The following is a 14348-nucleotide window of genomic DNA, read 5'->3' as shown; positions in this document are numbered from 1 at the left end:
TACTGAGTGACCTCTCACAGAAACAAAGATCTGAGTATCACATGTTCTCACTCATATAGTGGACCTTGATCATCCAACGTACTAACATAAGAAAAAGACTGACAGTGGTGGGAAACTAGGGGCAGGGGAAGGGGGTTGGGGCTAATGGTAGTAAACATCTGTCTGGGGACGGGGAGATACCTGTTATCAACAAGGGGACCTGAATGAAGCATATTTGTATACCTAACCCTTCACTGTACCCCACAATATCATAATAAAAAATATTGCTTAAAAAAAAAGAAAGAAAAGAACAGTCAAGTCTGTTGCTTCCAAGTCAGTGAAATGAAGAGCTGGGACCAGGGACACACCAAGTGGCTGCAGGGGACTGCAGGGTCGCCTCTTATTCATAGATACAGTCATAAACACAAGATGTGTAGCCAACCAGTTCCTCAGGCTTAAACCACAGGCTGATTTCTTTTTCAGCACTTTTAGCTTGAGTTACAACCATGAATGGTGTTCCTAAGAAAGAGAACAATTACTGGTGGCCAAATTTTAAAGTGCAGGAGTCTGGGGATTTCTTTGCTTTTATTTTTTGAGTTGAGGTCTCACTCTGTCACCTAGGCTGGAGTGCAGTGGCACAATCATGGCTCACCACTGCCTCGACCTCCTGAGTTCAGCAGAGCCTCCTGCCTCAGTCTCCTGAGTAGCTATAACTACGGACACGTGCAACCACACCTGGGTAATTTTTCATATCTTTTTGTAGAGAAAAGGTCTTGCTATGTTGCCTAGGCTGGTCTTGAACTCCTGGGCTCCAGTGATCCTCCCACCTTAGCCTCTCAAATTGCTAGAATTACAGGCATGAGCCACCATGCCCAGCCTGAATCTCCCAACTCCATAAGGAGATTTTGCATAGATTTTTTTACAGGTGAGGGAACCAAAAGGTAGGTGACATACCCGTGGACACAGCACCCACAGACATGGCTAGAATCCTTCCTTTCTCCACACTCAGTGCTGTGTTGCATCACACAGAACCACCTCAAGACAACCCCCCTTGTGGAGTGTCTTGCTGGAAATTTTAAGTGAACTAGGAAAGCGGCTATTCATGAAACCTTGTATCCAAGGATAATCACAGCATTCAAAAGTTCAATTCTTCTGAAGTTAGGAGATGCCCCCAATGTTTGCTTGATACTCCACTTAAACAACGTTGAGTAAAAGTCATCCACGCTCCTCCCCAGAACTTGCCTGCCAACTTGAATGCAGAAGTCCTCGTGAGTGGTGCCTGGCTTAGACTCAGCTGGATTGGTGTCCCCATGCACTCCACAGCCCGTCCTCACCACACTCAACCCCTCCCAGACCATGGCCACCACCGCCCTGGGTTCCTGTGCCTCACCAGCCCAGGGAAGAACTGGCGGTCTTTTAAGTCCATGCAGTGCTGTTTCAGGTGTCGCCCAAAGGCCCTTCATGGCCACAAGATGGAATCCCTTCTGCTCAAAGTGTTTGATGATCTTGCCCACCAGGTCACACTGCACGCCATCTAGCTTGATGGTGAGGAAGGTGCCCTTGAGATTGGCCATGGTTCACGAAACCAGCACGGCCAGGTGTCTGCCCTCAATTTCTTAATATTAAATCCTTCAAATCCCTTTGTTATTCAGCAACATTCTGATATTCTAGCAAATTTTTCCATAAAAGCAGAATTTGATATATGCATTATTATTTATTTTTGTTTTACATGTTACCCATCAGCCCACAATATAAATATGTTCTGTAAACAGTGAGGGGCTTAATAAACAGCCTTGCTTGGCTCTTCAGTGAGTCTTTTTTTGTTTGCTTGTTTGCTCTGCACAGTTTTTATCTACTCTCAGAATTGTTCTAGATTAAAACTGCAGAACAAAAAAAATCACTGTCCTTTGGTTGCATTATAAGAAAACAAGGTGAAACATGATTTGTGTCATTTTCACACTCCTAGGAATGCATGGATGATGAGTCTCTAATGGGCTCATGGAAAACAGAACTACAGGATGATTTTTATATTCTTCATACCCCCTGGTGAATTTTCATCTCTCTTAATTCCCCTTAAACAATTACAAGTGTCTGTTGAAGTAGACCCAGCTAGTAAAAAGAATATAAGGTCTTGACATTTACCATGTGCCCATCAATTTCTTTTCTGGGTTGAAGGTTTACTGACAAAGAACCCTAAACAATTTTTCAAAAGAAAGTAACCTGGTACAAACTTTTCTTCAATAGATTTCTGCAACCATAGCTGAACTTCCATGATTTTGCTTTGTGTTCTGTTTGTCACTCATTCATACACTCATACACAGAGCTCAACTGTTATTCCCATACAAAGAATTAAAATTATTTCTTTACTGAGAATTGAACTTTAAGAGACTAGCAAAGACTCTTGGGGAGAATGTTAAATATAACAGATGGAACAATTTCACATTTAAATGTCAACATATGATGATCAGTTGTTGTCAGTAAGGTAAGAATCCTTCCCATTGTTCATTTATCCAAGCTTATATAATTTTCATTTAACTAAGCCCAGTATCCATAGATTTGCATTTTTATCTTTAAGGGAAGCCTGCATCATGGTGAAATTATTATAGTACAAGATAGTAGCTTTTACACACATGCAAATATAGACACACATGCTGTTTTTATTATGTGTGAGGTGACCATCTAATTTATTTAATTAGAAAGTTGTTATTAAATTTTCTATTGTTTTTGCAGTTTTCAAGTAATTTGTCCATTTCATCTAAATTATCAATATTCATTTGTGATATTTCTTTATTAGTCTTTTAATATCAGTTCATGGTATTCGTGGATACCATTATTTTATTCTTAATATTGTAATTCATATTTTCTTTTCTTCTTGATCAGTTTAGTTGTGGTTTATCAATCTTGTGGATCATTCCAAGAAACTGTTTTTTGACTTTCTGATTTTCTCTTTCTTGTCAATTTTTAATTTTATTTGGTTTTATTTTTATATTTACTCTTAACTTTCCTCTGCTAGTTTGGATTTAATTTACTCTCTTTTTTCCAGATTGTTAAGGTAAAATTTCATAATTGATTTTAAAACTTTCTTCTTTCCTGGTGAAAATATTTAAAGTTATAAATTTTCTTCTAAACATCACTTTAAGTTGCTTCATACAAATTTTATCATGATGTGTATTCTTTACTTTTCAGTTAAAAAATATATTTTGGGAATGTGGGGGAAGACGGTGGCCAAGCCAGTCGGACTATGCGAGTCCCTATGTGAGAGAGTGAGTGTATGGAAAATTTTGCGTACATGCTGGTGAGTGAGTGGGCGTGCGAGTGGCCTGAGTGCGGGCTAGGAAGCTGGCAGCCAGGGCTCTCCTGGTGCAGTGGCTGGTGCCACAGCAGCTGGGCTTGGACCCTAGCAATTCCCAGAATGCAGAAGCTGAGCACCATTTTCTTTTTCTTTCTTTCTTTCTTTTTTAAATCAACAAACCCTCCCTGGAAAGAAAATGCTGGGAGAGACTTTCTAAGTGGGGGCTTGTGAGCAAGTGGCCAGGCCCCAGGTGCAACAGCTAATGCTTCAGCTTCTCTGGTTGATCCCTGGCTCTTCCCAGATCGCAGAAACCAAGCACCATTTTTCAAAAACTGACACAAGTTTTCCTGTGAAAAGCAGCAAGGAAAGACTATTGCCCCAGGCTCTCCCTTACCACTGGCAGGAGAGACTGCAGACTCCAGGCTTGGCCTCACCACTTCAGTGCCTGGTGAGGCACTGGCAGCAGGGACTGCAGAGGGAGTCCAGAGGCAAAGTTCCACGGAAGAGGACAAGAGAGGCACCCCACTAACATTTGGAAGACCGGGCAGGAAAGGGCTCTGACTTGTTCACCATGGAGCAGCAGACCAGATCTCTATGACTGGCGATTCAACTGCTCGGGGATTGATCATGACCCAGAGGGAATATCCTGAAAGCACAAGTTCTGGGTTCTAGGCGCCGCACCCCCTACCCTGATCCAGCTGCGGGACAAAGGGTATGGCCAGAAAAGGGTGAGGAAGAACTCCAAAGAGATCAGTGGTGAGTCTGGGGCTGACCCAAATCCCCTCCTCCCCAACAATCCTCTGAACATCAGATCCACACAGCTGGGCCACGACTGAGAGGGACAAATCCAGGCAGAGCCTGGAAGTTAGTTGCAATTGGAGAACTCCATTCCAGGATAGGCCTGGCTGGAGCACCCCCTGTGAGTACATACCTGCGGAAGAGACAACCCTGCACCACCCATGGGAGAAGATCTCCCTGACCATACGAGAGTGGGAGGGGAGGACTGCAGCCCATCCACCTCCACTACCCCTCCTCCTTTCCTGCCTCAGACACTGAGGAGAGAGTGAAAGAGGTGGCTCTGCAGGAGAGACCTGATTAGAGGAACAATTACACAGCCTGCCACAAGAGGGCAGGGTTTATATATATATATACATATTTAATTTTTAAAAATGTTTTTAAAATTCTTTGTTTGTTAGTTCATCTATTTTTAAAATATTTTTCCTTTGTGCATGAATGTGTATGTGAGGGTTTGATCTGCAACCCCCCAATTTTTTTTCTTTTTCTCTCTCTGTCTTCTTTAATTTGTCATTTTCTGTTTATGTGTGGTTATGAATGATTGAGTGTTCATCTTTCAATGTTGTTGGTGGTGGTGGGTTTTTGTTTGTTTGTTTTGCTCTTTTGTTCTGGGTTTTTTAATTTTCATTTTTTAGAGTTTAAGGTGTGTGTCAATATATGTGTGCGGAGATTATCTGAATTCCTCCCCTCCCTCCCCCCCACCTCAGTCTTTGTTTTTCTTCTCTATTCAGTTTGTGTTAGGCATGTGTGTCTGTGTTTAGTTTTCTTCATTTTTTATTGTTGTTTGTTTTGTTACACTTTGTTGTTATTCCATTTTGTTTGGGGGGTGTATGTGTACGTCTGTGTGTGTGTGTGTGTGTGTGTGTGTGTGTGTGTGTGTGTGTTCAATTGCTTTTGCATTGGTTTCTGCTATGCATTGTCATATAGAATGGTGGTGAGGAGTGAGTCTCAGGGAACACATACCACAATAAGTGAACATTGTAATTTGCAAGTAGTTTCTGAATCCTAGCACCCCATCCCCTACTTTATTTGAATTTCAAAAACTACAAGAGACAGCAAAGCTTCCCATCCACCATCCTATTTCAAAATAGAACAAATCCAGAGCCTGGATCAGGGAAGAATAGAGGACTGAGCAAACATCAGAAGGGAAAGCCTCTCCCACTGACACTGAATAACAGAACTAAAGAGAAAAACAAGAGATATGTCACAAATGAGGAAAAACCAAAGGAAGACCATAGGCAATTTCAAGTGTACCAAAGACAAAACTCCTGAAAAATCAGACCTTGGTGCCTAAACAATGGAAGTCGCTAACAACTGGCTTCAGAATATGACAGGGATTAGAGAATGGATGGAAAGAGTAAATAAGACTCAAGAAAGACAGGAAGCAACACTGAAAGAACTTGTAACAGAGATTTTGGCAATAAAAAATTTCATCCAGGAAATAAATGACAAGATGACAAGCAAGGAAAGAAGAATTAATCTAGCTGAAGAATGAATCTCAGAACTTGAAGACCAGAACATTGAATTAACCCAATCTGTAAAAAACATAGAAAGAAGACTCAGAAAGAAAGAACAAAGCCTACAAGAGATGTGCAATTATATCAAGAGGCCAAACCTATAAATCACTGGTATCCCAGAAGAAGAAAGAGAAATGGAGAACAACTTGGAACAAGTATTCCAGGAGGTAATCCAAGAAAATTTTTCCCATCTCACCAGAGATGTGACCAGCCAAGCACAAGAGATACAGAGAACCCCCACAAGACATCAAATGAGAAGACCAACCCCTAGATACATAGTAATTTGCCTACACAAAGTAGGCACAAAAGAAAAAATTCTAAAGGCAGCAAGAGAGAAAAGTCAGACTACCTACTGGGGAAAATCAATCAGAACAGCAGCAGATTTATTGGCAGAAACAAGCAAAAAGGAACTAGAGTGCAATATTCAAAGTCCTCAAAGTTAAACAATTTTAACCAAGAATTTCCAACCCAGTCAAGCTCAGCTTCATCAGTGATGGAGAATTAAAATCCTTCCCAGATATCCAATTCCTAAGAGATTTGCAGCTTCTAGACCAGCTCTACAGGAGACACTTAAAAAAGTATTAAGCACAGAAGAAAGGAAAAAAATAATGATCACACACTTCCCAAGAGAACAGCAATCCTATTGAAAGTATTCCAGGCAGTTAAGATGGATGAAATTCTCCACAAATCATTTTGCGAAGCTAACATCACACTGATACTCACACTGGGTAAAGATCCAACAATAAAAAAAAGAGAACTATAGGTCAATATTCCTTATGAACATAGACGCAAAAATCCTCAATAAGAGTCTAGAAAATCGAATCCAAAAACACATCTGAAAAATCATCCACCATTTACAAGTAGTCTTCATCCCCAGGATGCAGTACTGGTTCAACATTCACAAGACCATAAATGTAATTAAATACATCAACAGATGTAAAAACAAGAATCACATGATTATATCACTTGATGCAGAAAAAGTTTTTGATAAAATCCAGCATCCCTTCTTGATAAAAACCCTCAAACATCTAAGTATAGAAGGAACATACCTCAAAATAGTAAGTGCCATCTACAATAAATCCACAGCTAACATATTGCTAAATTGACAGAAACTGGAAACATTTCCCCTGAAAACTGGAACAAGACAAGGCTGTTCACTCTCACCCCTCTTGTTCAACATTGTGTTGGAAGTCCTAGCTACTTAAGAATGTGTGGAGGCTAGAACAATTGGACAAGAGAAGGAAATCAGGGGTTTCCATATATGAAAAGAGGAAGTGAAGTATCCCTCTTTGCTGATGATATAATCCTATACCTTGAAAATCCAAGAGAATCTGTCAAAAAACCTGCTTGCACTGATAAAGGACTTTGGCAAAGTCTCAGGGTACAAAATAAATGTGCAAAAGACAGTTGCATTCCTATACACCAACAACAAACAGGCAGAGGCCCAAATTAAAGGCACAATCCCAGTCACAGTAGCCACCAAAAAAATGAAATACCTCAGCATCTTCCTAACCAAAGAAGTGAAAGACCTTTACAATGAGAATAGCAAAACACTGCTTAAAGAAATCCAAGAAGACACAAACAAATGGAAAAATATTCCATGCTCATGGATAGGAAAAATCAACATTGTTAAGATGTCCATCCTACCAAAGGCAATCTACAGATTCAACGCAAAACTCATTAAGTTACCAACATCATTCCTCTCAGACCTGGAAATGACAATACAGGAATTCATGTGAAAACATAAATGACCACAAATAGCCAAAGCAATCCTTAGCAAAAGAAACAAAGTAGGAGATATCACACTTTCAGACTCAGACTTCAAACTTTACTATAAGGCTACAGAAATCAAAACAGCCTGGTACTGGTACAAGAACAGGCACATAGACCAATGGAACAGAATAGAGATTACAGAAGCAAAGCCTCAACCAACTCATCTTCGACAAAGCTTCCAACAACAACCACTGGGGAGAGGAGAACCTATTCAGTAAATGGTGCTGGGAAAACTGGTTGATCACATGCAAAAGATTGAAACAGGACCCCTATCTATCATCATACAAAAAAATTAACTTTAAATGGATCAAAGACCTAAACGTAAAACCTCAAACTATAAGAATCTTAGAAAACGCAGGAGACACCCTTATGGAAATTGGAACTGGCCACCAATTCCTATTCAGAACCCTAAATGCCTATACCTTAAGAAATAAGATAGACAAGTGGGACTAATGAGCTTCTGCAAAGCAAAAGAAACCATCAAGAGAGCAGGGAGACAGCCCACAGAATGGGAAAAAATATTTGCCAACTGCATATCTGACAAAGGTCTAACATCTAGGATCTAGAAGGAACTCAAATGCACTGAAAGGAAAAAAAACAAACAGCCCCATTAAAAAGTGGGCAAAAGACAAGAATGGACACTTCTCAAAAGAAGATATACAGGAAGTCAACAGACACATGAAAAAGTGCTCAGCCTCACTCATCCTCAGAGAAATGCAAATCAAAACTACACTGAGATACCACCTAACCCCAGTAAGAATAGCCATCATCAATAAAACAAACAACGACAGATGCTGGTGAGGATGTGGAGAAAAAGGAATGCTGCACTGCGGGTGGGAACACAAACTAGTGCAACCTCTTTGAAAGACAATGTGGCAATTTCTGAAAGAACTAGAAATTGACCTTCCATATGACCCAGCAATTCCCCTATTGGGAATATACCCAGAGGAACTCAAATCATTCTACAAAAAAGATACCGGCACACGTATGTTTGCTGCAGCTCTATTCACAATAGCAAAAACATGGAACCAACCATGTTGTTGCCCATCAAAACTGGACTGGATTTTTAAAATGTGGTACATATACACAATGGAATATTATGCAGCCATAAAGAAGGACAAACATATGGACTTCGCAGCAACTTGGATTTAGAGTTGATCATACTCAGTGATCTATCACAGAAACAAAGAACAGAGTACCATATGTTCTCACTCATAAGCGGACCTTGAGCAATTATCATAATGCTATAAGAAAGGGATTGGCAGTAGTGGGAAACTGTCAGGGGAGTGGGTTGGGATTGGCAGTTCAGGGAAACTGCCAGGGGAGAGAGGGGTACACCTCATCAACAAGGGTTCCTGCACAATCAACGTTTGTATATCTAACCCTGAATTGTGCCCCACATCTTCATAATAAAAAATAAGAAGAAAATTTTTTTTAATGTGATACATATACAGAATGGAATATTATGCAGTCATAAAAAAGGACAAACATAATGGATTTCACAGTAACTTGGATTGATTTAGAGTCGATTATACTCAGTGATCTATCACAGAAACAAAGATCAGAGTACCATATGTTTTCACTCATAAGTGGACCTTGAACAATTATTATAACAATATAAGAAAGGGATTGGCAGTAGTGAGAAACTGTCAGGGGAGTGGGGGTGGAATTGGCATTTGAGGGAAACTGCTAGAGGAGAAAGGGGCATATTTCATCAGCAAGAGTACCTGCATAATCAACGTTAGTATACCTAACCCTGAATTGTACCCCATGTCTTTATGATTATATATATATATATAATATATATATATTTTTATTATCATTGTAATTCTTCTCTGACCAATGGTTTTTTGTTTGTTTGTTTTTGAGTCAGAGTCCCAGCCTATCACCCAGCCTGGAGTACAGTGACATGATCACAGCTCACCACAGCCTCAACCTCCTTGGCTTAGGTGATCCTTCCACCTCAGCCTCCTGAATAACTGGAACTACAAGTGTGTGCCACTGTGTTCTGCTAACTTTTTTTTCTTTGTAGAGATGAGGTCTCATTATGTTGCCTAGACTGGTCTCAAACTCCTGGACTTGAGTCCTCCAGCCTCAGCCTCTCCAGGTGCTAGAATTACAGGCATGAACACCACACCTGGCCCCAGTGGGTCGCCGGAGCCCAGCAGGTTGATGTTGGGGTGGCCATGAGCATGCCACTGCACTCTAGCCTGAGCGATGGAGTAAGACTCCAAATCAAGAAAAATAAAAAATACATGAAAAACAGAAGTATATTATTTGTTTTCCAAATGTTTGGTTTTTTTTTTTTTCTAGATATTTTGCTATTGGTTTCTAGTATAATTGTATGGTATCCATATAACATACTCTATATGATGTTGGACTTTTAAATATATTGAGATACACTGTATAGCACACAATATCGTGTTTTGGTTAATATATCATGTATACTTGAAAAGAAAGGGCATTCTACTATTATTGACTACAGTGTTTTGAAAACATCAGTTAACTCAAAGTAGTTGATGGTGTGTTAGAAATTATATGTCTACTGATTTGCTGTGAAGTTGTTCTATCAATTAGTAAAGAGAGATTTTGAAATCTTCAGCAATAACTGTGGATTTGTCTATGTCTTCCTTTATTTCTGCCCCTTTTTCCCATGCATTTTGAAACTCCATTATTACGTGCACACACATTTATAATTTTTATGTCTCCCTGGTGACATATTAACCCTAATATGTATAATATTATGACATATTAACCCTAATATGTATTTTCAATCAATTAATGTTCTTGGTCTTGAAGTTTACCCTGTCTGCTATTAATATAGTCACCAACTTTCTTATGCCTACCACCCAGATGACATGTTTTTCTTTATCCACCCAATTTACTTTCAACCTACTTATGATTTATCTTTCAAATACATCTCTTGTAGACAACATACAGTTGGATTTTACTCTTGTATTCATTCTGAAAATCTCTGCTTTTTAATTATGGTTACTTAGTCCATTAAAATATAATACAATGATTCTATGGTTAGTTTGGCTCTAGCATTTTATTATGGCTTTATTTCATCTCTGTAGTTTTATCTGTTCCAAATGTTTAATCATCTTTTATGTTAATTGAATTTTTCTTTAGAATGCTATTTTAATTTCTTTAGCTATAACTTTTTGCATTATTTTTAATGGTTGCTCTAGGAATTGCAATTTTACTCTTAACTTTTCACAATTTATCTAGATTCACTATTGCTCCACTTTACATAAAGGGTTGAAACAATTATTTTAAGAGAAGGGTCTTGCTCTGTTATCCAGGCTGGAATGCAGTGGTGGGGATCACACCTTACTGTAACCTTGAACTCCTGGTTCAAGCAATCCTTCTGCCTCAGCTTCCTGAAAAGTTGGGATTACAAGTGCATACCACCACACCTGGGATTTTTTTTTTTTTTGGTCTGTTTGTTTGTTTGGTAGAAATGGAGTCACACCATGCTGCCCAAGCTGGTCTCAAAGTCCTGGCCACAAGTGATCCTCTCATCTTGGCCTCCCAATGTGCAGGGAATACAAGTATGAGCCACCACACCCAGTTAAGTATAGAAAATTTGAAAGTCAGTTTCACCCTTCAATCCCTTCTTTATTCTATAGCTATCATGTGTATTTCATCTGCCTACATTACATCCCTTTGGCTAAAATAGGAAGCTAACCAAGGGCATTAGCTTCCTTCAAGTATTAACTATAATCTACTGTCCAAATGGTTTTAGTCACTTTCCAGCGCCTTCAAATAGTTTTCTAAAATCTACTTTTTCTGAAGTGTTTAGTTTTGCCTCTGTTTTGATAGTAGCTATTTAATCATCCAAGAATAAACTGCTTTAAGAAACCACTATCAATTAACAGATTTGACCAGGCAAATGAAGAAGATCCTCCTGTGTGTACATAAAGTCGTCTAGAATAAATGAAATCAAGGATGCTGATTTGGACTCTAAACTAGAGCCTTAAAGCTTGTATTGAAAGGAAATTTTATAAGAAATATGTACTCTAAAGATTAAAGAATTTATTCTCTCTAAAACTTACTTAGAAATGTTGGCTTTCTCTTGTACTTCAAGGTACCTGTGCAGAGATATAAATGCAACCAGAAAGAAAAGTTCAGTGAGATGGATGAACATAGTTGTGGCATAAAAATAAAAATGGTCTCCTTAGTTCAAACTTAAGTCCTGACCAGTGTAGGGGAGAAAAAAATAAGTTTCTCTCTGACGGTTATAGTTCTTAGTTGGGACAGATTCCTGTAATACAAGACAGATTAACAAGAGGAAAACAAACAGAGGTTTATTAACATACATACCTCATTACACATGGGAGAGACTCAAAGAAGTGAGTAAATCTCAGAGTATCACTGAATTTAGGCATAAATACCATCATTAGCTGAAACAAAGAAAGAAAGGTGTTTGGAGGGCCGGTTCTGGGGAGGTAACCAGGAAAAACATAGTAAACTAGAGTCAAGCGTGTTGTGCAGATTTAAGCCAGTGTCTTCTCCATTGGTAACAACGTCTACTGATTGAGAGCCAACTTTTTCTGGCATAGAGAAGGAAACACCCTCACAAATGGAGATTTCCTTTAGAGATGCGTGTTTTTCTTACAAAAAGATGACCCTACTCTGTTTTCAAGCTCCTCCTATACCTATGCTTTCTCAAAATAACCAGCTCAAAATAATTTTTATGCCAAAAAATCATATTTGGGGAGGGTGGCTTATTCTGATTTCCTGCACCAGAACACTCTTTCTGACAATAATAACAAGGGTCCATTTCTTATTAAACACACCTGAGTAAATGTTCAGGGAGCATTTGAAAGGCAAGGTATGAAAAGGAGTGTCACATTAAAGACTCTGAGACGTCCTCACTTTAACCTATCTTACTTTATTTTTAAAAGTTGCTCTTAAGGGTATGATTAATCTCCTTGACATCAATTTCTTACGCTAAAGGACCTTCCCCTTATAACGAGTCATGTCTCAGATATCTATGAATTGATCTAGAATTATTTTTTAAAAATATTTAAAAATAATTTTTAAAACATTTTCAGACACGAAGAGGGTTCTAGAAATTCAAGGGCTGAGCTGAGCAAGACAAAACATATGACTAGGAGGTGGCGGTGGCATGCATACATTTATTGGACAACATGGTGACAAGTTTACATGGCAGGAAAGTCCCTCACAGAAGTCTATCTTGAAGGCTAAGACCAATCTACTACTCACAATGAGAACAGGGCAAGGGAGCCCCTGAGGGAGAGGAGGATTAAAGAGACGGTTATGCGTCTAGATGATGTCACTCAGCAGCACAACAGAGAATCTCTGAGCAGAGAGTTCCAAAGGCCAGTGCTGGCTTGGGATCTTTATGGCCCAAGGCTTATCACCTGTTGCTACCAGATATTGGACAGCTTCACAGGCTACTGGAAGCAGGCAAGCTCTAAGTGGCTTCAAATATGCTTATTTGGGCTTTGTTTCAAACAGTTGGATGTGTAGACATTTGAGTTTGTCCTGGTGCTCAACCTGCATTAAAGAGATAAACAGCCAAGAGATCAATACACAGAGGCCATCTGTCTTAGTCCAGTTTTGTGCTGCTATAACAAAATGCCACAAACTGGGTCATTTATAACAACCACGATTGTTTTCCCCTAAATGTTCTCCCTTTCTTTCCCTCATTGACACACAGCTAAGACTTTCCAGTCTGCTCTCATTCTCTGGGATATTCCTGCCCCTTGGATGTTCCCTTTTCAAAAAGGGATCTGCACTCTGCATTCATGAAAATTGCACTGTGTCGCTCTCTGAAATAAGGCCTGTGCTAAAGGAACCAACGAATGATGCCTAAATCCATCAGGACAGTGGATTAGCATCTGTATCCTGCTTGCTCTTTTTAAGCTGTTCTGTTCACGACTAAATAAAACGTCCTTGAATTCTATTCATTTAATCAAAACTATGCGGAGTGCCTGCTGTGTGCTGGTGCTGGGAATATAGGAGTGAGTGGAAGGGATGTCTTGATCTAGTGATGAGAGACTAGACAAGTCAACATGAAACTAGACAACACCATCTTAATTAAGAATAAACACATAGAATGTTGCTGTATCGGATGAGATAGAAAAGAACTGGAGGGAAAACAAAGAGTTTGTAAAATTGTAGGGCATCTACTCCTCTCCCAGGCAAAGCCAAGGTATGGTGTTGGAGAGTCTAAGTGGATCTGAAGACTTAGGAGAAGAAGTAGAACCCATGTCCCTTTCCTGGATAGGGCAAAAGAAAGAGGTAAGACTTCAGAATTGCCCCAGGTTCTGCCTATTTGGGAAACAAAAGAAATATCGATGTGTGATGTCCACAAAGATGGTCTGAGACATCCACAGAGTACTACTGTGTTCCCAAGATGATTCACAAAAGTGATGACATGCAAAGAGGAGCATGATTATGGCATAAATCATTGGCAGGCCAAAGAGGCCTTGTGTTGGGACATGAGGCTTGACCTTGAGAGGTGCTCTTTTTCTGCTTTGGAAACTCACTTTTAATCCCAGTTTGTATGGTAAAAGAAACAACTCCAATCTCAATGTCTATTGTAAAAAAAAAAAAATTCACTCCTATATTTGTGCATGGCACTAAAATATAATGGAAAAACAGAATAAAACACTGAGGAGTTCGGAGTGATACTATGGATGATTAAGAGCAACAGCTGCCCAATTTAACCTCAGCTCACATAAAAGTGCATGTGAAACTGCCCGGCATGGTACCTCACACCTGTAATCCCAGCGCTTTGGGAGGCTGAGGCAGAAGGATCGCCTGAGCCCAGGAGGTTGAGGCTGTCGTGAGCCATGATCATGCCACTGCACTCCAACCTGGGCAACAGAGTGAGACCCTGACTCAAATATATATATGTATTTTGGTTTGTTTTGGTTTTTTTTTGAGTTGGTGTCTCACTCTGTCGCCCAGACTGGAGTGCAGTGGCTGCTCCCAGCCACCGCAGCCTCGACTTGCTG

At 39.7% G+C, this 14348-nt stretch overlaps 1 pseudogene; it reads right to left on the bottom strand.

The window, feature by feature from the left end:
* Positions 1 to 379: 379 nt before the first annotated feature.
* LOC103253944 lies at positions 380 to 1553 on the bottom strand (annotated as a pseudogene).
* Positions 1554 to 14348: the final 12795 nt, after the last annotated feature.

The sequence above is a fragment of the Carlito syrichta genome, unplaced genomic scaffold (genome assembly GCF_000164805.1).
Source record: "Carlito syrichta isolate Samal-C Ts95f unplaced genomic scaffold, Tarsius_syrichta-2.0.1 Scaffold257843, whole genome shotgun sequence".
NCBI lineage: Eukaryota > Metazoa > Chordata > Mammalia > Primates > Tarsiidae > Carlito > Carlito syrichta.
Note: the sequence above shows the minus strand (reverse complement) of the source record. Positions and strands in the feature narration are given on the sequence as shown.